Source organism: Anolis carolinensis, chromosome 2, assembly GCF_035594765.1.
Source record: "Anolis carolinensis isolate JA03-04 chromosome 2, rAnoCar3.1.pri, whole genome shotgun sequence".
Classification (NCBI taxonomy): domain Eukaryota; kingdom Metazoa; phylum Chordata; class Lepidosauria; order Squamata; family Dactyloidae; genus Anolis; species Anolis carolinensis.
This window is the reverse complement of record NC_085842.1, coordinates 237049641-237073572: the sequence shown is the minus strand read 5'-3', so window position 1 is coordinate 237073572 and position 23932 is coordinate 237049641. Positions and strand designations below refer to the sequence as shown.

General features: G+C 41.0%; 2 long non-coding RNA genes across 2 annotated transcripts in view; both read right to left on the bottom strand.

Moving 5' to 3' along the window:
- LOC134296599 (uncharacterized) overlaps positions 1–23932 on the bottom strand; it is a 443110-nt gene that overhangs the window by 341559 nt on the left and 77619 nt on the right. The window lies entirely within an intron of this gene.
- The window catches only part of LOC103277643 (uncharacterized), a 62419-nt gene that overhangs the window by 20206 nt on the left and 18281 nt on the right, over positions 1–23932 (bottom strand). The window lies entirely within an intron of this gene.

Genomic DNA, 23932 nt, shown 5'->3' with positions numbered 1-23932 from the left:
TCCCTCCATGCAATTGCCCTGCCAGCTGGCGAGATGAGGGCTCCATGCCTAGCCCTGGAGAGGAGCACTGCCACCGGCCGCCACCAGCTGTGTAACAAGGTCCTATGCAGTAAATAGTGTGCAAAATTTCAAAAGGTTAAGTCTAAAACTGGGAAACAATTCCAAAAATTGCAAGGTTTTGAAGAACTGGTAATATTACTGATTACTTCTTTCAAGAATGAAATTAGTGAAGAATTACAACCCCAACAGAAGAAACATTAATGTAGTCCCTCCACTTATATAATGTATCAATAAATTAACAGAGATAATAGCAAACCTTTGGTTTGTTTGGCTTTTTGTTTCTACCACAGTTCAGTTGGGCTGATGCAGAGTAAAAGAAGCTAATGTGGATAAGTTGTATGCCATAGTCCATTCACACATACATGGTGCCATTTGTTGTAGCTGTGTTTAAGCAACAAATATGCATGCTTGAGTACCACCATGCCTGATGAACTTTGTTTTTTTCTGCATTAAACCAGTTCAATTTTTCTTCCTGCCTATATCCTCTTTGCTTGTGCATGTGTTTGCCTTCAAGTCACCTGTCATCTTATGGTGATCTAATGAAACTGACCGACAAGAAACACTGAAATATTAAACTGCTCCAGTCCAGCTTAACTGTCCGAACGTATCTCCCTCTATGAACCAGTTCATAGATTAAGATCTTCCAGGGAGGTCTTGCTCTCGGTCCCACTGGCCTCACAGGTGCATCTAGTGGGGACGATGGACAGGGTTTTCTCAGTGGTGATCCCACAGCTGTGGAACTCCCTCCCAAGTGAGAGCAGGTCGGCCCTCTCCCTCCTGACTTTTAAGAGACAACTAAAGACCTGGCTGTGGAACAAGGCTTTCAGCCCATCATAGGAATATTTAAAGTTAAAGTGAAAGTAAGAAAGTGCAATGACCCAGGACAGTTTACAGACAATGGCTATTGTGTGATATATAATGTTATTTTATGTGATGTGTTTAATAATGTTCAATGTTTTAACAGGGGAGGGTCAATTCTGATGTGTTATACAGTTTTTATCAAGGGCACTGAATTATTGCCAACACTGTGAACTGCCCTGAGTCTCCTTCAGGGTTGAGAAGCACAGTATATAAATACCGCAAATAAATAATAATAAATTAAAAAATGAGAAACAGTTTTGCCAATTTCTTTGTCTGAAATATATAGGTTATTTCAAAAAGAGGGACCTGATTCAAAATTGCTATATCTCTGCAACGATGAACTGACCATGAATGAAACCATTACGACTTGTAAAGGTGGGGCAAAGAGTCTCAAATGATTGCTGCTAGATGCTTCCCCCAGGGCACAAACAGCCCTAAGCCTCAGTCATTCCCAATATGGTGACCCCATAATGTAAGGCCTAATGAGATATTCTCCAATGCAGAGTTTTTTTTTAAAAAAAAGATTTGTTTCTGGCTCAAAATAGTTACTAAAACATGATAACTTGATAACTCCTTTACCCGTTTGTAACTTATTGTGTAATTGTAGCATGTTGCCATTGTAAAAAATACTATGTTAATTGAATGTGTCTTATTTGGTTGAAGATGCTGTTTTTATATGTATTTTACTTTGCTTATTATTTGTTTTTTTGGGCTTGACCCTGTGTTAGCCACCCCGAGTCCCTGCGGGAAGATGGAGGCGGAATAGAAAAATAAAGTTGTTATTATTATTATTATTATTATTATTATTATTATTATTATTATTATTATTATTATTATGCTTTGAAATCAGATCCATCATTTTGAAACGTGCTATAGCTAAAAGCTCCTGATACTCATTGGTGATCTCACCTGCTGACTCTGCTTAGTTTCCAAGATTAAGTATGGTGCCATTAGGGTATTTCTCTTCACTTATTGTTCTCAATGCCAGCTTTTCCTGGGATACCTAACAATTTGGTTTAGGGTTCACAATTGCTCTCAAAATCCCTTCAGCATAAATAACTTCAATTTTGTCATTCTTTTTAATGGTGCACATTATAACAGTTTCAATTAGTCTGGCTCCAATTAAATCTTCTTGCATACATAATAACAAACAGGAGTTCTCTCTCTCTCTCTCTCTCTCTCTCTCTCTCTCTCTATATATATATATATATATATATATATATATATATATATATATAAAGCCACAGATAAAGAACAATTGATAACTCTTCCTTTCCCCAGTCTGGTTCATTCCATCTACAGGACTTCCCATCTTCACTGCTGTTCTCTCAGGATGACAGTGATAAAACAGCTACCATGCAATTGTTCTTCCCCATTTCCTCTGCTCACATGGATGGGAAAGTGTAACTGACAGATGCTGTGCTGTGCTAAATTCTGAAGGGAAAGGGAAAAGAAAAAAAATACAGTGGTTGTTCACACAAGTGTTCAAAGTGCCTATGGGAAAAGGTCACTGCATGCTGTCATTATTTCCTCAGCATCTGAAAGCTGGAGGGCGAATTCTCTGTAACTATATATAGAAGACAAATACCCTGAAACAGTTGGAGGAGTATGAGGTCATGATCACAAGAGGAAGGTTCTCCAGCATAGCAGCAAAGAAGCAAGAAACATCCAATTATTCCTATCCCTCCCATGTTTCAAATTCCAATCTAAACTAGAATATACAAGCTTTTCCTTGACTCCTTTCCATCCTATCTTTAATATCTCATCCAGTGCTCATTTGCAAGAAAGCAAGTCTCAAACAACACCGTGAGATTTGGTAGGTAAAGGTTTTCCCCTGATATTAAGTCCAGTCGTGTCCGACTCTGGGGGTTGGTGCTCATCTCCATTTCTAAGACGAAGAGCCGGCATTGTGCGTAGACACCTCCAAGGACATGTGGCTGGCATGACTGCATGGAGCGCTGTTACCTTCCCGCTGGAGCAGAACCTATTGATCTACTCACACTTGCATTTTTTTCGAACTGCTAGGTTGGCAGAAGCTGAGGCTAACAGTGGGCGCTCATTCCGCTCCCCGGATTTGAACGGCTGACTTTTCGGTCAGTAAGTTCAGCAGCTCAGTGGTTTCATCTGCTTCACCACTGGGGGCCTCACCGTGAGATTTACTTCCAAGAAAATATAGATAGGATTGTGCTATCCTTCTCTAAAAAATTTGGCTAAGGAGAAAGATTTTTTCACAAGTGTATTTCTTCCTAAATTCCCATCCTAATTTTTCACAGTGGTTCAGACTACTTCAAAACTTAAAACAGCAACAACAAATATAAACCTGCAAAACAGTTAAAATGTTAAGAACCCCTTTGGGTACAGCATGAACACTGAAGACATTGTTACTGCAGACCAATGAATAGAGGAGAAATCAAACATAAATTAAATGTTCACAGTAAGGATGTAAACATTCACTTATTTTGCATGCAAGTACAAAAAAAATCCTTAAATCTTGTTCCTCTATTGGGAAAGAGTTCATATGCCATATGCTATTTAATTATTTATGCATTTTATGAACAAAGAAACCACTTTTTTGCACAAAAAAGCAATATTTTGTAGAGGAAACAATTTTACATAAAATGCAGAGGTCTTTGCATTGAAAAGTTGCTGTTTGTTCAGAGATCTTTTGGTGTTCAAAAGCATTAAAAACAGGGAAAACATGGTACATGTCTTTTCAGTTCTTGCTGACAAATCTTGCACTGGTTGGTAATGTTTTCTATAGGGTGTCTCAATCAACAAAGATCAGTACATTTGTGAATGTTTTTATACTTCTAGGACTCCATAACCAGTGATGTTTTTGCACTTTGATTACCAATGTAGGAACTGAAAATAATGACAATATTAAATGATATTAAATTCAACTAAGATATGTACATTTAAAAGCTCTAAGCATCTTCCATGTGGTGTGCCAGTTGTGTCCAGGGTAGCATAATACCTAAGACACAGGTATCCATATTTGTAGGTTAAGCATTTGTGGTTTTTATTATTAGTGTATTATTCATATTTGCCATCATCTCCACTGCTATCATGCACCATTTTTAACAAGAACTTTGATAACATTGGTTTCACTGGGAGGAAATCAAATTGGCTGAGTGGCTGGGCCCAGCCATTTGCACAATCTCTCGTTCGATTGTGTGGAAAGGAGAGGGGAAGGAGGAAGGAGGATACGCACATTCATTCATTTGTGTAGATGAGATGGAGGAAGAGAATGGGGTGATAGCACATTTATGCGTAAATTCACTTGCCTATGTGAGAGGGAGAAGGGGATGGAACAAAAGGAGAACTCGAGTGTGCTTGGTTGTGTGGATGGGAGGAAGGGGATGGGATAGAAAGAGGGTGCACACTAACATTTTCCCATTTGTGCAGATGGGAAGGAAGGGGGAAGGAGGAGGTTATGTTCATATCTTCACTCATTTGGTCACACAGGGAGGAAAGGGGGAAGAGAATGGGATAGAAGAAGGGTGTTCTTGCATCTTCTCTGGCTTGTGCCAGCAGAAGGGGGAAGCATACAGGACATGTTTCCCCTTTCTCCTTCCTCCCATTCCCCCTTCTCATCGATGCAAGTAAGTGAGCAAGCGAGTTAGTCAATGCATGTGCAGCTAGGTCCAGCCACCCTGCCAGTACAAATTAATTTTTGTTTGCGTTAAATATGATTTGGGAGCTAGAGATATTTACAATTTTTCAACTTTTTCAGAGACCCCACAGCCATAATCCTTGCAAACACATAGGGACAACTGTCCCTGTCTGTAATAAAAAGTCAATTCACGTTATCATTGGGTTTATTATGGCTGCTTGAAATTGCTGCATATACCAGCTTCATTGTTATTGCCAGCTGCTCATATGTGTCCCACAAACAGGGCTTACCTTTCTTCATGTCATTGCAAACTACCCAAAATATAGGCTTGTGCTGGTATAGAACCATTCTTTCCTGAAACTAGCAATTCTTTTCTGCTGTCAGCCAAACAGCAGGAGCTGAGCTTTCTATCAACAGTAATAATTCTAGCAGTCAGTCCTTACAGCTGCAATTCTGTTTCTATTCTTTACCCTTCAAAGGTACAACTGAGGAAAGGTTTGTGTAGGATTAAATATTTACAAGGAAGACTGTCCACATACACATATGCATTTAGTTCTTATATTACCCCAAATAATAATGGTTCTTAACTTTTGTTCTTTAGATATTTTGGATTTGATCTGCTGTAATCCCCAGACAGAATGCCCTAAGGAATGAATTCTAGAAACGGAAAATGCTTGGAGGCCCAAACGTTGAGAACTTCTGGTAAGGTCACACATGTGGTGCTAAAATAGCAACATGGAAACTAATCAGAAAGTATTTACATTTCAAATGTCACAAAGTTATTGATCTGAATGTAACTTCGCAAGGAAACTTGGTGAAACTGCTGAATTAAGTATGAATCAAATTGATGGTTATAATGGTTAACATAATCTAACTGGAATTATTACATTGTCATCAGTTTCTGTTAATGCTCAACTTTGAACAGAATTGTTACAAAACTTTAGCTTGGTGCTGTTGTATTCAATATTTTCCTCTAGACCTATTTGGACATGTGATACATTACAACGCAGGATTTGTTGTTACCTGATGAAGTGGATTCCAGTCCACAAAAGATTTTAAAACTTTGACCTTTGTAAGTTGATTTCATCTCTACCTCCTGGACTGTTTGGCAGTGGAAATCTCTGCCTTGGACTGTGGTGGATCAAGCCAAGGTGTGGATTTTATTAATCTGTTCATTCCTTTATATTCATTTACATAATTTGCACCCTGTCTTTCCCAAAACCCATGTCCAAAGGCAATTTACACGGAAATTGCAATAAGGTATAGCTTTAAAAGAGTGCTACAAAAGGGTGTTCTTTTTTAAAAAAATTAACAAACAATTTGATTAAATACCGCCATGTTAAATCAGTTTAAAATATTTTAGTAAAAAAATAAAACCAGAACACAACACAACATAAAATGTCTGTCACATTGCCCTTTAAAGAGATGGGGTTCTCAATAAGGAGCTGCCTATGATTCCATCCAGTCATTGAGATCTTCAAGCTACTTCATTGGAAACAGCTTTCTCTTGTAATATTCTCAGATTATGAAAGGTGTTGTTTCACGGTTGTATCTTTATTCATCACTGCTTTTAGAAAGAGTATGAAGACATGTCTTCAAACAAGTTTTTTACAGTTTGGACGTTCATTACATTTTATGTGGTTATTATTTGAATTGATTTTTTTTTTTTGCATAAATAGCCTTTAATGCTGTTTGTTTTCTGTCTTGGGGTGCTTTTCTTTAGCAGAAAGCTGGGATGAAATCATAATAATAATTTTTCTCAGGTCAAACCATACCACAATGCTAATGCAATTTAAATTGTAAAATGAGACTTTTTAGTGGAAATAACATATTTTAAGATACTCTTTTAAATATGCATCTAAATGCAAATTTTCATGAGTGATTTCAGGTCTGGAATGGAATGACTTATGAATAAACACATGTGAAACTGACAGGGGTCAGAAATAGGATGATCCATCAATTTTGTTTACACTACAAAAAACCTGTAATTTTTAAAATGTGACACATGAAAGACACTTTGCTGTTTTTGATGCAGCAGACTCAAACAGCCACCCCTATCAAAGTAAATAGGCTATTTCTTTTCAAATTAATGCGTACTGATTGTCACACTATCATAATTTTCCAACAAAGTGTGACTAAATAATTTGAAATGAACCATATTTGTACTACAGAAAAGTAAAGTATTTATAAAATACCATTACTGATTGCAAATATGACAATTCCTGCATTCCATGGAGATGGAAAATTGATTGTGTTAATAGACACAATATAATTTTATTTCATGTGCCTACAATTAGATTGTGTGTGTGTGTGTGTGTAGAAAGCATAGTTTTGTCACAAAATAACACAGGGAATGTTTTGTCATGTATTGTTATGAGCAGCCAAAAGCCTTTTGATTCAGGGAAGCTTTTAGAAATTGAGTCTGTACCTTATCACATTAGAATAAGGATTTGTCACACAGCCGCCCCGAGTCCCCACGGGGAGATGGTGGTGGGGTATAAGTAAAGTTTTTATTATTATTATTATTATTATTATTATTATTATTATTATTATTATTATTATCATCATAGTGAATCCATGGGATCCTGGCAAGGGGTGTGGAGAACCCATGTTTCAAAAAGGCCCCACATCACCCAACTTACCTGGACATCTATTACTGGGGGAAGTGCTGCCACCCAGCTTTCCCCCATTGTTCCAAAGGCAACATGGGGAGTATCCCATGTTGCCGCAGCAGCAGCATGCACCACTTTCTCTCCTCTTTCACCACGGAGCTTGGACGGAAGTTGATGTGTGTTGTGTAATGGGCAAAAAGGGAGAAAAGAAGAGAAAGGAGAAGAAGCAGTGTATGATTGGTAAATCAGGCCATCTGATGAGGTTGTCTGTGATTGTTTCCATGTGTCCCCAAATTGCCTATCAACTTATTTTTGTCCCAGAAATTTCACAAAATTTTCTTAGACAAGGAGAGAGGCAGTTTTGTCATTTCCATCCTCTTAAGTGCTACCTACCACACCTGGTATTCTTGGTGGTCTTCCATCTAAGTGCTTAGTTTCCAATTTAAGAAAGGATCTGGTGCACCTTTACTAGCTATTGAGAATATGGCTCTGAACCTATGTAGTGAACGTTGTTGTGGGAAAGGAGTCACCTTTGATAGCCTCCATCACAGAAGATCAGAAATCTTTGCATTTGGCACAAAGCAGCAGGATGCGGGGCGGGGGGGGGGGGGCAGAGTCAAGGGCAACAAAAGGCCTAGTAGGCTGCTAGGAATTGTGGGAATTGTGGGAATTGAAGTCCAAAACACCTGGAGGGCCAAAGTTTGCCCATACCTGGGCTAGCTCCTTTTCAAGCTCCAGCAATGATGGGGTACCCCTCTCCTTTAGCTTTCTAGGAGGCTGGATGGCCAGCAGAGCTGCTTCGGAACTGTTGCCACATTCCTTGTAACCTACTTTTGGAGCATTAATAGATGAGAAGTGAGTGCACAGTGTCAGTATATGAGCCTTTCTTTCTTTCTTTCTTTTTTCTTTTTCTGTCATGGAGCCATCCCAAATGACAGCACTTGATAACAATACGCACTGAGAAATTCTGCCACCTTACTATTTGCAAGAATAAAATGTTGGAAACTTACTTTTAAAAAAGACTGCTGTGTTGGCAGAGACATTTTTTTCTCCTAAAGTATGTTCATAATCCAGCTGGAAAAACCTAACTGATATAAATGCATGGAAGGCACTTGTGCCACAGCCATTGCTGCAATGATCCTCCACTTGTTACCACATAAGTAAACTGCCCCTTCCCTGCTCTGAGCAGGAATTGTGGTATTCACATAATGAAAAATGTTGCAAAGTATACACGCCAGCAAGTAACATTCCAGCTTCAGATCCCAGCAACCTGCCCCACACCCCTCCCCTAAAGTTTTCCCAATCTAGATTGTATACCTGTAGCAAAAAAAAAAAAAACTGCATCAGATTGTACTTTCCTGGAAACTGTTTCATAAGAAGCCTTAAAGAAGCACTTTCACTGCTGGAGGGTCATATGTCATGACAGCTACCAGGAGAGTATGTTTTTTCTTATCCATTGCTGTGTCCTAGGGCCTATCTACACAGCCCACATACCCCAAAGAAGACACCCTGTGGTGGTTACATGACACACAGGTCCATATTATTCCCAAATATACTTTTCCCTTGCATTAGATAAGGTCAGAATGCAAGCAAAATGGGATAGCATTTAACGTTGTCATTTTTCACCACTGTAGAGGTGATAAAAGAGCTCCAAACAGCCATCACTTTGTTAATGTTAGTAATGCCACCTGAAGAGGATTTGGAGAGGAGAAAGGGTTCACTTCCTTCCTTCCCCCTCCCTTTCTTGAGTCATGTGGGCACTCTTTGCTGGCATTGGCGAAGGCACCTAGTGATGGGAAAAGATAAGAGTGGCTGCCGAGCTGGACAGTGAGGACTCCACTCCTACACATGTCACAGTTTGGGAGCATAGTGATGCAAAGACCATGGTGGAATCTGGGGCAGGATCAAAGCGACAATGCTTTGAACCAGGCCTGAATTTTGTGACTCATTCAGAAGGGGCCTTAATCTCCTGAACAGCAGAAAACAAGCTGAGTCCATCTTCAGTATGACACTGTATTCCTAGAGATGCCAGAAAATGAATGTATATGATTTACCACTGAGCAGATCATTGACCAACCTATACTGTTAAATGGCTTCATTTTTTCTTAATGTCATTCCTCCTGAAATTTAGTTAAAGCAGATATTGTTAAAAGGATTGGGAAATGTACACTTTGCTATAGCAATAAGTGCCTTCCATGCATTTATATCAGTTAGATTCTTCCAGCTGGATTATGAACATACTTTAGGAGAAAAAAATGTCTCTGCCAAAACAGCAGTCTTTTTTAAAAGTAAGTTTCCAACATTTTATTCTTGCAAGTAGTAAAGTGGCAGAATTTCCCAATGCGTATTGTTATCAAGCACTGTCATTTGAGATGGCTCCATGACAGAAAAAAAAGGAAGAAAGAGAAAGAAAGAAAGAAAGAAAGAAAGAAAGAAAGAAAGAAAGAAAGAAGGAAAGAAGGAAAGAAGGAAAGGCTCATATAGTGACATTGTGCACTCACTTCTCATCTATTAATGCTCCAAAAGTAGGTTACAAGGAATGTACTATTCGCAGAGTATCTCAATAGACTTGTTAACTAAATATTGCATGTTTCTTGTTAGGCATTTGGCCATCAGCAAGTCTGATGTCATTTCTGTTAATGGATGGGCAAAACACCATTTTGTGTGCCTGCACATGTGCACTCAACAAAAGGATCAGAAATTGATGAGGGAGTTGTAAAAGATCTCTCCTACAATATCTACATGCAAAGGCATGCTTTATCTACATTTTTACTGTTTTCCTTTGCAAGTGGAAAGAACTCTAGGAACAAGATTTTTGTCCTGCCTTGCAAAAGGTCTATCAAATCTCTGTTTGATCAGGGCTGTAGTAAAGATTGGTCAACACTGGCTAACCAGTGGGGATAGATGGTAATGTCTGTTTAGATATCAGAAAACCACCTTCCTTTTATGGGAAATAAAAATATGATACACTCTACTGTAAATTTGTTCTCTAACCAGATTTGATTCCAAGAAGCCCACCCTTTAATTCTAAAGGGGGAAATGGAATGTGCTTTAGATTTCATTTTTTAAAACCTCTACACACCAAAATATCAGAAAAGCCTAAATCCAGTTCTTACTAGCAAACAAGTAGATCAATTGAACTGACCAAGTTATATAAGTGTTTGCTTTCCATTCAGCAATTTAGCACTTCAATTTTTTTTCTTTGTCAGGAGTGACTTTAGAAACTGCAAGTCGCTTCTGATGAGAGAGAATTGGCTGTCTGCTAAGACATTGCTCAGGGGACGCCTGGATATTTTGATGTTTTTACCATCCTTGTGAGGGGCTTCTCTCATGTCCCTACATGGAGCTGGAGCTGATAGAGGGAGCTCATCCATGCTCTCCCCAGGTTGGATTTGAACCAGCAACCTTCAGGTCAGCAACCCAACCTTCAAGTCATCTGTCCTGCTGGCACAAGAGTTTAATCCACTGCACCACCAGGGGCTCCTAACACTTCGATAAATCTACTGTATTTGGGCCTGACAATTTGATTTAGGATAGATATATGGGCAATGAAATCAAAGAGCCAATCTAACCTTATTCCCTAGTGCTGGGTTCACACCATGAACAGAGTTTTCTTGAAGAATAAATGGACTGAGATCATAGAATCATAGAATTACAGAGTTGGAAGAGACCCCCACGGGCCATCCAGTCCAACCCCCTGCCAAGAAGCAGGAAAGTCACATTCAAAGCAACCCTGATATATGGCCATCCATCCTCTACTTAAAAACCTCCAAAGAAGGAGCCTCCACCACACTCCGGGGCAGAGAGTTTCACTGCCGAACAGTTCACACAGTGAGGAAGTTCGTCGTAATGTTCAGGTGGAATCTCCTTTCCTGTAGTTTGAAGCCATTGTTCTACATCCTAGTTTCCAGGGCAGTAGAAAACAATCTTGCTCCCTCCTCCCTATGACTTCCCCTCACATGTCTCCTCTCAGCTTTCTTTTCTGCAGGCTAAACACACCCAGCTTTTTAAGCCACTCCTCATAGGGCTTGTTCTCCAGATATAAAAAATTGACTTCTGAATGAATGGTTCAAAGGCACAAAATATTGAACTAAAGCTTCATCTCTTTATTGGATTTTGAAACTACCAAAAAAGAACTGTTCTATCCAATGGAAAAGCCACAGCTCCAATATGTCAGTGACTAACTATCCTTTGCAGTACATACAGGAAACAAAGCAACATAAACAAATACACCAAGACGTACTCTGTTGCAGTCTGCACATAAAGTGCGTGCATATTACTTAACTGTACAAAGATCCCACTTGGCCACCACGCTCACCAAGAGATGCAACAAAAGCAAAACATTCCCATCACATGCACCAGCTGTGGCATGTTCCGCTTTTTCACACAAAAACTAGACAACTACATCTGCTCCAAATGCAAACAGATGACTCTGATGGAGCAGAGGATCCAACAGCTCGAGCACCGTATTAAGACCCTTAAGGACATTCAGGCACTCGAGCTCTTCTTGGACACTGCACAACACGCTGCTGTAGATCAGCAGCCTGCATCACACCAACACCACCAAGACCATGATCAGGAACCTTATGGGGAGATCAACTCAAAGGTAGACAACCCTCAGGCTTGGAAGGAGGTCACCCATAGAAGGAGACGCAGGACCAGGCAGCCTCCACAGAACTCCTCTGCTCAGCTGCATTTACACAACAGATTTGAAATTCTTACATCATTAACATACAATCAGGAAACACATCTTGTGGAGGACCACAGTTTCTTAGATACCACTCAGTGGACCATCCTGGATCAATGCGCAGGGGATAGCCCTGACAGGGACAGTGCATCACCACAGTCACACTTATGTAATCATGCAAATGCTCAATCCCCAATCATAGACCAGGAGCAACAGGAACATCCTTGGGAGAGTAATGGGCTCTCGGATGTATCTCAATGGATTGTCATTGATGAATGCACTGGGGATGTTGAGGAGGAGGACAACACTTTACACCTACATGATTCACTTCAACAGGAACACTCTTCAGGGGACATACACACTGTCTTGCACAAAAGGGACCCTGTCAATCCTCAAAGGAAACAGGTCTTGGTAGTAGGTGACTCCCTCCTTAGAGGAACGGAAGCCATCATTTCCAGACCGGATGGGATGGCTCGAGAAACATGCTGCCTCCCGGGGGCAAAAATACACCATATCACTCAGAGGCTCAACAGGCTCCTAAAGCCCCATCACCCTCCCCACCTTATGTTGATTCATGTAGGTACCAATGACACCGCTAGGCATACTTTTCAAAAGATCACAAATGATTTTCGAGCTCTGGGAACAAAGCTAAAACTGTATAATGTACATGTGATCTTTTCATCCCTCCTCCCCGTTGTAGGACATGGCTCTACAAGGGCCGGAAAAATAGTACAGGTCAATAACTGGCTCAGAAAATGGTGTCAAGAGGAGCATTTTGGCTTCCTTGACCATGGTCTACTCTTCCAAGAGGATGGACTACTGGCAAGCGATGGGGTGCATCTCACACAAGTAGGAAAACATCTTTTTGCACACAGACTCACAAACCTCATCAGGCGCACTTTAAACTAAATCCACTGGGGGAGGGGAACAACAGCCTGGCGAACACTATATTACCCACGACCACAGGGAACTGCCGAAAGGCTAAATGGAGGGCTGCACAAACACAGCAAGGACCAAGTACAGAGAGCACAATAATCCCAAATAAACAGTTCGAGGGGAGGTCACAGGGGCTTACATGTCTTTACACTAATGCTCGGAGCATGGGAAATAAGCAAGACGAACTCCAACTCCTAGCACAGCACCACACATACGATGTCATAGGCATCACTGAAACCTGGTGAGATGACTCCCATCACTGGAATTTAACCATTGAGGGCTATAACCTCTTTCACAGAAATAGAGCAAAGGGGAGAGGAGGGGGAGTAGCTTTATATGTCAAAAACAGTTACGTTGCAGAAGAAATGCAAGACTGTAATCCGGGAAACCAGCTTGAAAGCATCTGGATAAGAATCAAGGGAACCGGGACTCAAAAAGATCTTGTCGTGGGTGTCTACTACAGACCTCCGAGTCAGGATGAAGGACTTGATGAAGCCTTCTGTCAACAGCTGACCAAACAGGCACAAAGAAGAGATATAGTAGTCATGGGCGATTTCAATTATCCCGATATCTGCTGGAAAACAAACTCAGCCAAGAGTACAAAGTCCAACAAATTCCTCACTTGCCTTGCAGATAATTTTATGGTCCAGAAGGTAGAAGAGGCAACAAGGGGATCAGCAACTCTTGATCTAATCTTAACAAATGTGGAAGACCTGATCAATACAGTTGAAGTGGTTGGATCCTTAGGGGCAAGTGACCATGTGCTCCTGCAGTTTGCAATACAAAGGAATGCTGAAACTAAGACAAGTCTAACACGCATTCTGGACTTTAAGAGAGCTGACTTCCAAAAAATGAAGGAATTACTGAGCGGCATTCCATGGACGCCGATATTAAAAAACAAGGGAGTTAAGGATGGATGGGAGTTTTTCAAAAGTGAAATACTCAAGGCGCAAATGCAAACAGTGCCAACAAAGAAGAAAAATAAGACAAGTGCAAAGAAGCCAGAATGGATGTCCAAAGAACTTCTAACTGAGCTAAAGCTCAAAAGTGACATGCACAAGAAGTGGAAAAGGGGAGAAATCACCAAAGAAGAATTCAAACGTATAGCCAACTCCTGTAGGGAAAAGGTTCGCAAGGCTAAAGCGCAAAATGAGCTCAGGCTTGCCAGGGACATAAAAAACAACAAAAAAGGTTTTTTTGCTTACGTTGGTAGAAAAAGGAAGAAAAAGGAGGCGATAGGGCCACTGCAAGGAGTAGATGGGGTGATGGTGACAGGGGATAGGGAAAAGGCAGAACTGCTTAATGCCTTCTTTGCCTCGGTCTTCTCACAAAAAGAAAGCCATCTTCAACCTCAGCAACATGGAATGGACGAAGGATTGGGGGAAATCCAACCCCAAATAGGGAAACAAGTTGTCCAGGAACACCTGGCCACTCTAAACGAATTCAAGTCGCCAGGGCCAGATCAGCTACATCCAAGAGTATTGAAGGAACTAGAGGAAGTTATTTCAGAACCACTGGCAATCATCTTCGAGAGTTCTTGGAGAACAGGAGAAGTCCCAGCAGATTGGAGGAGGGCGAATGTGGTCCCTATCTTCAAGAAGGGAAAAAAGAACGACCCAAACAATTACCGTCCGGTCAGCCTCACATCAATACCAGGCAAGATTCTGGAAAAGATCATTAAGGAAGTGGTCTGCAAACACTTAGAAACAAATGCGGTCATTGCTAATAGTCAACACGGATTTACCAAAAACAAGTCATGCCAGACTAATCTGATCTCTTTTTTCGATAGAGTTACGAGTTGGGTCGATACAGGGAATGCCGTGGATGTAGCATATCTAGATTTCAGTAAGGCCTTCGACAAAGTCCCCCACGACCTTCTGGCAAACAAACTAGTAAAATGTGGGCTAGACAAAACTACGGTTAGGTGGATCTGTAATTGGCTAAGCGAACGAACCCAAAGGGTGCTCACCAATGCGTCGTCTTCATCATGGAAAGAAGTGACAAGTGGAGTGCCGCAGGGCTCCGTCCTGGGCCCGGTTCTGTTCAACATCTTTATTAACGACTTAGACGAAGGGTTAGAAGGCACGATCATCAAGTTTGCAGATGACACCAAACTCGGAGGGATAGCTAACACTCCAGAAGACAGGAGCAGAATTCAAAACGATCTTGACAGACTAGAGAGATGGGCCGAAACTAACAAAATGAAGTTCAACAGGGACAAATGCAAGATACTTCACTTCGGCAGAAAAAATGGAAATCAAAGATACAGAATGGGGGACGCCTGGCTTGACAGCAGTGTGTGCGAAAAAGATCTTGGAGTCCTCGTGGACAACAAGTTAAACATGAGCCTACAATGTGATGCGGCAGCTAAAAAAGCCAATGGGATTTTGGCCTGCATCAATAGGGGAATAACGTCTAGATCCAGGGAAGTCATGCTCCCCCTCTATTCTGCCTTGGTCAGACCACACCTGGAATACTGTGTCCAGTTTTGGGCACCGCAGATGAAGGGAGATGTTGACAAGCTGGAAAGCGTCCAGAGGAGGGCGACTAAAATGATTAAGGGTCTGGAGAACAAGCCCTATGAGGAGAGGCTTAAAGAGCTGGGCATGTTTAGCCTGCAGAAGAGAAGGCTGAGAGGAGACATGATAGCCATGTACAAATATGTGAGGGGAAGTCATAGGGAGGAGGGAGCAAGCTTATTTTCTGCTGCCCTGCAGACTAGGACACGGAACAATGGCTTCAAACTACAGGAAAGGAGATTCCACCTGAACATCAGGAAGAACTTCCTCACTGTGAGGGCTGTTCGGCAGTGGAACTCTCTCCCCCGGAATGTGGTGGAGGCTCCTTCTTTGGAAGCTTTTAAGCAGAGGCTGGATGGCCATCTGTCGGGGGTGCTTTGAATGCGATTTCCTGCTTCTTAGCGGGGGGTTGGACTAGATGGCCCTTGAGGTCTCTTCCAACTCTACTATTCTATGATTCTATGATTCTATGATTCAGAAATCTAGAAAAAAAAACAAGAAAGACATATATGCAAGGAATATAGATGAAAAATGAAAGTAGTGAAACACGTACACACAAAAATGTATTTTGCATTGAAGCATTGTTGTTTCCCTTTCAACAGTAAGGATTTTTATTTCATATGAGGAAAATCACAGTTCAGTGGTATTGAATATAAGAACATCAAATAAAAGGGAAAGCCTGTGATTTAAAATGGCGGCATTTGCTTATGACCCCATCTCCTAAGGATCTAAGACTGAAGGAGCTAAAATATGACTATGGTTATATGGCATGCTAAACCAAATGTTAACATCATGTGCCCATGCTTTGGGTTCATGTAGTCCCATTTTCCCTGCCTTCTGCTTTCACAGCTGCAAGGAGTCTCTCTTTTATGTTCAATAGTTACATTTCCCATGAGCAGACTTCACTCTAATGGCATCGCTGCTTTCATTTTAAACCACTACACTATTAAATCTGATGTATGGTTTTGCCTAAATCTCATTTATTTGGATTAGTAATTATTTATTCCAGCTTTATCTAGGTTGTCTTTTAATGAAGTTACACTAATCACTTTTAATCAAAATCACGAATGTCTACATGTTTCCTAATCCAATTTAACTCGCCTAGGCTTAAAATGTACACCTCCAGTTAATCTAGATCAATAATTCCATGTAGACAAATCTTGAGCAAATGTTATAGGATATCTATTCTTATCTCTGCTCTCCCCTATTTACCCCTCTGCACCCATCCAAGGTCAGTAAAATACTTTCTCTCCCCGCATTTCATTCTGAGCACATATCTTCCTAATTCTAGCACGTCCGGGATTAACATAACAAAGTAATCAGTGTATTTTAGGTCAATATATTGCTCAGCCATTAACACTGGTAAAGCTTAACGGTCCAAGCAAAAAAAATCCTGAGAGACATCAATTGGATGCTTTGATTTTGGTCATAAAGAGAATGAAGATAGGAGTTGTTTGCGAGTTGTTGTTTTTCTCTCTCAAATCAAAAAACCATTTGAGCGGTGCGGTTATAAATATGTGAGAGTTAAAGATGTCAGACCTGCATGCTTTCTTCTAAATAAATAAATAACTATGGCTGAGTGCAAACTTTTTCATTTCAATTCTCCGCAGCAATGTTTTGTTTTTCTCTTCCTCCCACCCCTTTCCCCCCAAACTCATGGAGGTTGAATAAAATATTGCAGGGGGAAAATATGTTATGGAAAGCTTTTCAATATTGAAGTGCAGTTGGTAGTACTTGAACACTTTTAAGATTGTGTATTCTCTTCATCCCCTCAAACATTTCACTGATGAAAACAAGGACACACTAATAATACCGCTATTCTCTTACTGAGGATCATATCCCTGTTCTGCCCAGAATGTATTGCAGAAGGATCTTTTCCACCTGTTCTATGCAGTATTAATTTCCCATGGAATAACCCTGCCTGAACTCATTCAAAAACCAAGGTCTGTGTGTTTTTCCGTTTATAGATCTGACAGAAAATATAATTGTTTGCAATCTGTTTACAACCATTTGTCAATAGGCAGGGACACAACATGGGAAAAGTTACTTTTGGGGGCCATTACTTCTCATATCAGCATGGCCAGTGGTCTTTAAGAAAAGCACGCTTTCCATGCTGCGACAGTGTATTACTTAGAACCTTAATATTCATTCACCTGGATTAGGAGATAAAATGGGTCCACAATAGGGATATTTTATCCCTGCATGTGAGATGGATATGGTAATTTTTTCTTCACTACAATCTTGACTCCATATTTGAATAACCTAATGCATTGCAAAGACATTGTTCTATGGAAAAAAATAAGTGGGGTTTTTGTGCAACCCCCCCCCCCCCACCACCACCACCACCACCACCACTACACCACTGTTTTTGTCAGACAAAATAGCTTCCCTGCACAAGAAATGTTGTCTGGCATCCTCTTTTGGGCATCAACCTCCTACAGTCCCTATATTGGGAGGAATGCAGTATACGAATAAAGTAAAAATAACACCGGTCAACACTCATTTTGGTGTCTTAAATGTTAGCCCTGTTTCTGGCTGCATTTGACCTGCTGATTCCAAAAACAGCATCAATTTTCCCCTATCAGCTCTAATTTTTGAGATCCATATGCCGTATACAGTATTCATCTGTTCACCCATTGAAAGTTATGATAACATTTATAAAAAATTAGGGCTGATGCAGCCTATCCAGTACAATTTTCTGAATCAGCACTCCAAGTAACTCTAGGAACAGACCGAAAAAACAAGACACTAATAATTTTTGTTGTTGAACTATGAAATCATTATTATTGGAGGGATAATATTATTGAGCTTGATATACCCTCCCTCCACAACAAAATACACACACACACTGCAGTCACTGCAAAGATTGATGCATCTTTCTTCCCTCTGCTATGAACAAAGCCAGATATGAAATCATCAAAGTTACTGGGACCAGGTCCCATTCATTCCAATCTGCTGTCCAGATTGGATAAGGAAGGCACTATTCACCCTTTCCTTGGTTTCATCAACACAGGGAGAGGGGGTGGATCATGCTCATGTTGCTGCTGCCAGTACAACAAGCCAGCCATGAAACTCCATCTGATCTCCTGGCCATTGCAGGTGGCTCTGTTGATATCAGAATGGGACACCCACACATCCAGCAAAAAAAGAAAACCAATCTCCACTCCTACCCACTCTGACATTGGCAGATGTGCCTACATGACCAGGAAGTAAGAAGGGAGATCATCCACTTTCCTTCTTTGTGGTCATGTGGCCATCCTTTTCTGATGTCTGTGACAAGCAAGAGCTCCATGATTGGCTAGGAACAGAAGTAGCAATGAAATGGAGAGAATGAGTTGCAGGCCATCCCAACAGAGCGGATGCACCCCCAGGCAACTACCCGGATTTGGTTTGAATGTGCTGAATCCAGGGCTGCTCCGGGGCATATTTACACCAGGCTAAGCTGCCCTTTATATACAGGCAGTCCCCAAGTTATGAACAAGATAGGTTCTGTAGGTTTGTCCTCAATATGAATTTGTATGTAAGTCAAGATAGGTACATTTTTAAGTGTAACTCCAGCCAAAAACATATATATGTAAGCTTTGGGTAGCGTAGGAAATGGTTAACATTCCTACCGTGTTTTGCTATCTGTTCCCCTATTCAGAAGATTTCCCTCGCTTTCTGTCCCTGTGATAATTGGATTGAGAAAAATTGGGCTTGTTAAACTAGGATTGGTGATGAAGCTTCAGTTGAGACCTCTTTTCCCCATAACTCTTTCAGTAGTGAATTTTCCTTCCGAGGGACAGATTCCCTCACTTCCCTTGGTCTCATTCCCATTTATAACTATGAGTCATTTGTAAGTCGGATGCCTGTATATTTCTGGGTTTTAACATACTAGGTAAAAAGAGGCCCTGGGATAAAGGGATGCAGCTTTAATTTCAAGAAAGACCAGGGTTAAGGGTTGAAAAGCAAACCTAGCATTTGTGCACTAATGACCTTTTGGGAAAGTATCCTGAATTTTTTTTTAAAAAGAGGAACATCACTACAAATAACCAGAAAATATCAAAATTCTCACTGATAAATAGGGGCACATCTAACAGAACATCAACAGGAAAACAACGACTTCAATATTGGACAGAGGGAAATAGATACCAATTTCACAGGATCACAGTAAGTAGAACTGCCACTAAAGCGGCACCTAAAGTGAATTTCAACAGAAGCCAAAACTGCTTTGATAAGACCAGTGACATTTCTGAAAAGGATGTCACACATCTCTGGTAGGAAAATAAATCAAAAAAGAAAAGCACCAGCTGGCATACCCTGCCCAAGACTTTTGAAGTATGCACTTCAAATATTGTTGCAAGCTATTCTCTCCTTGTATTCAAAGTCTTCTTTCAGCTTTGGCTTGACTTAACTTGAACTGTGAATGCTAATTAATGGACAAACATGGTAATATCAACTGGGTTGTCAGAGCTTCCTGTCTAGATGGAGACAGCTGGGGACACGGCCTTCTGTGGGCTGAAGTTGAAGGACAGGGCAGGACTTGGAAAGTTACTTTTAAAAGTAATTCTTTCAATTACTGATTCTTTCTGTAAACCAACCACCAAAGTCAATAGAAGGCAATATACTTCCATCAGAGATCAGAGCTTGGAAATACAGTCACTGCTCTGGATACAGACTGGATGAGGATGAACAAATTGAAATTGAATCCAAACAAGACAAAGCTCCTCCTGGTCAGTCGTAAGGCAGATCAAGATATAGGGTAGCAACCTGTGCTGGATGGGGTCACACTCCCTCTAAAAACCGAGGTTCACAGTCTGGGGGTGGTCAGAGATCTGCAGCCAGGTTATCAACAGGTGCTGGACCCAGGAAATATACCACCCTCCTGTTAATGTTTTTGAGCCCAATTCAAGGTGCTGGTTTTGACCTTTAAAACCTTAAATGATTCAGGTTCAACTTGCCTATTTGACCGCATCACCTTTAACAACCTGCCCAATCATTAAGATCTTCTGAAAAGACCCTTCTCTCCTTGCCGCTGCATCACAATTACAGTTGGCGGTGACAAGAAAGAGGGCCTTCTTGGTTTGAATGGGAAAGAGAATCATGGAAAGAAACAGAGAATGTTGTGAATTAGGTAAAGATAAACATCTTGGTATTCAGGATCTGAGTCTGGAACCTGTTGCAGGATGGCAAATCTTCTGCATCTGTATCTACAAAGCAGGAAGTCACACAGTCCATGAGTTGAATGTGGTTGTTGAGAGTATCCTGTGTGCTCCTTGAAAAACTTCAGGTCCCCCCCCCCCCCGACACTTGAATTTCAATTGAATGAGAAATTCAATTGAAAAACTGAGATTTTAGCACACAAAAAAGGCCAAAAACTATCCCACTCACTGGGTTCACATTAGGCCATTCATAGCTATTGGAGGAACATCATTTATTTAATTTGTAGCCAAAATGTCATTTCTGGTTCTACAAAATGGTACTCACAGTGGGGCACTGCAGCCCTCCAAAAACAACTAAAATGGCATCATGTGGATCTTCATCCCTCGTAGGAGGCCTACCCACTTCTATAATTACAACAAAACACTTGTAATCTACTCTAGGTCTTCCGTGAGCTCTCAAATGAGTGAAAGTAGAGCTAGTGTACTAATCTGGATGTATGAACATCTACCCTAAGTTCAGTTTGGAAATGGTCTCTGCTAATATGCTCTATTTTGAAAGACGGGGTTAGCAATTTGTGGCAGGAGGAAAGAGTTCCTCTGAATGTCAGTTCCAAATGTTGGGAACTGCACTAGTGATGTGTAAATTACTTGCGACCCCCTCTGTGCATCTCCCATCAAAGGAGTACTGACACAAACTCCACTTCACCATGGGAGGAGTGCAATTACTGTTTTGTTGTTGCTGCTCATGAACAAAATGCATACTGATCTGTTATTGTTTTGATAATAAACAACGATACACAGAAAGAGCCTACAGGACATACTGTGTGCATTCTGAAATGTGTGTGTGCCCCTTAACATTTTCTACATATCATTTTCCTCCCCCCCCCCCCCTTTTCCCCCAGTCTCTTCTGAAAACAGTTTCTCACCTTCCTTCCCTTGAAGTTTCAGCAGACTGTGAAGCAATGAAGAAGCTTCAGTTTGTCTGTTTGCAGCTGAAGAAACCCAAGAGAATCCTGTAGCACTTTGAAAAATTGCATTTCACCAGACTGAATCTCCCCTTGAAGTGTATCCCGTCCTCCACAATAGCCACTTTGAGGCTGGCAAGAAGATGTCCTCAGAGACTGAAATATTCTGCCTCCACCATTACCCTGCTGTGTTTTCTAGCATTTGCAACAACAGATGATGGTGTGGTATTTCACCCACTTCCATCATTTTATTTCAATTGCAAGCAGCACATGAACATATGTGCACACATGCTTAACTCTACATGAACCCTCCAGATGTGGGCTGTGTGTGTGTTATTTGGGAGTAGTCTTTCTGAGTCTGGAGATCCCATATAGAAAAGCGAGGTAAAAAAGTTGATCATAAGGGTAATAACATATCCCCTTCTGTCTATACCAGGGGTCTCCAAACTTTTTAAACGGGGGGCCAGTTCACAATCCTTCGGACCGTTGGAGGGCCGGACTATAGTTGGCCACTGAGCAATGAATAATAATAATAATAATAATAATAATAATAATAATAAAGAGGATTGGCAGAGACCCTTTGGGCCATTGAGTCCAATCCCCTTCTGCCTTTGTGCACCGAAAGCACAAGCACAGCACCCCTAACAGATGGCCACCCAGCCTCAATGTTAATAATAATAATAATAGTAGTAGTAGTAGTAGTAGTAATAATAATAATAATAATAATAATACAGGGTTTTGGAACACAATACTCCATACCTCACAATCGTACTAAAAAACAAAGTATGGATTGTCGATGTTGCAATCCCAGGTGACAGAAGGATTGAAGAAAAACAACTGGAAAAGCTGACATGATATGAGGATTTAAAGATCGAATTACAAAGACACTGGCACAAGACAGTCAAGGTGGTTCCAGTGGTGATCGGCACACTGGGTGCAGTGCCTAAAGACGTTGGCCTGCACTTGAACACAATCGGCACTGACACAATCCCCACCTGCCAACTGCAAAAGGCCACCTTACTGGGATCTGCGCGCATCATCCGAAAATACATCTCACAGTCCTAGACACTTGGGAAGTGTTCGACTTGTGATTTTGTGATATGAAATCCAGCATATAGATTTTGTTTGCTGTGTCATACTATGTCTTTGTGTCAATAATAATAATAATATTTTGCACCAAACTCTCTTTTGGACATCATACAGTCCTAGACACTTGGGAAGTGTCCAACATGTGATCCAATACAACAGCCAGCAGAGTATCTGCTGTGGACTCATCTTGTTGTGTTTCAAATAATAATAATAATAACAATAATAATAATAATAATAATAATGATGATGATGATGATGATGATGATGGTTGTAAGAGAAGAAGAGACCTCTTGGGTCATTTAGTCCAACCCCCTTCTGCCCTTGTGCCGTGGGGGCCGGATAAATGGCTTTGATGGGCCGCATGTGGCCCCCAGGCCTTAGTTTGGGGACCCCTGGTCTATACCAAAGTCCAACAAGTCTTTTAAAGTAGAAAACTCAGAGCATACCAAATCCAATACTATCGCACCATAAATGTATACAAATCAGAAATTTTTTTGCATGCGTTCCTACTTTGTATTCCCCTATGAAATCCATTTTGTCTCCGATTTCATAGAGGTGGGCCTTTGTGATGACTCATGGGCCTTGTAGTCCTGTTCCTAGTACTATTGTGGCAGATGAAGAGGAAAACATGGGATTTTCGCCGGTTCAGCAAGAGCCGGAGCCTCTTCACCTGCAAGATGTTGATGTTTGCCCACAAGAATTCAGCCAAACAGGCCTTGGGCAGAACTCCCCCCCGTTTTCCAGGAGGGAAAATTATTCTAAAGATAGGGGAGCCAGGGAGGCTAATTGCAGAAGCCTGAGAATCGCTGCCAAACAAATGGCTGATTAGGTCTGCTTCCCTTGGGAAATTCTAAGGAGTCATGCATCTGGACAGAGTTGGGTTTCGCTTCTCGTTCTCTAGGGAAAGAGTTCTGTTGGCGGGAAAACGAGACCCAATATAGGTGTTTGGCGCGAGGGATACTTTGCGGAGTCAATTGATCAGCTTGAGGAGAGAGATCGTGTGTGGACTTCGTAATCCCAGTTCCTTGCTTCCCGGATCAAGCTTCAAGCCTAGCCTTGTCTCACGTTTTACCACGGACTCTGTTTCATGCTTCATGTTCGTCTTGCCTTCAGTCAAGGATCTAGTCGAGAATCAAGTTTATTTCCAGCCTTGTTGTCAAGCTTCATTGGACTTTAAAGACTCTGTTATTTCCCCACACTATTGCTTGGCAAAGTGTGTGTTTCGGTCAAGTGGATTAAAACTTTGAACTCTAATATCTTATATTGGACAATACATTTCTGGACTATATTTGACCTTATCTGAAAGGTCTGCTTCTGAACTATATTCTTCACTTGTTTTTATTGATTTTATATATTTCTTTAATAAAGATATTAGATAGAGACTGGCCTTTGTGTAAGGTTATTGGTGCTCTGCAGCCAGGACCCTGACAGCCTTTGAAATTCACAATA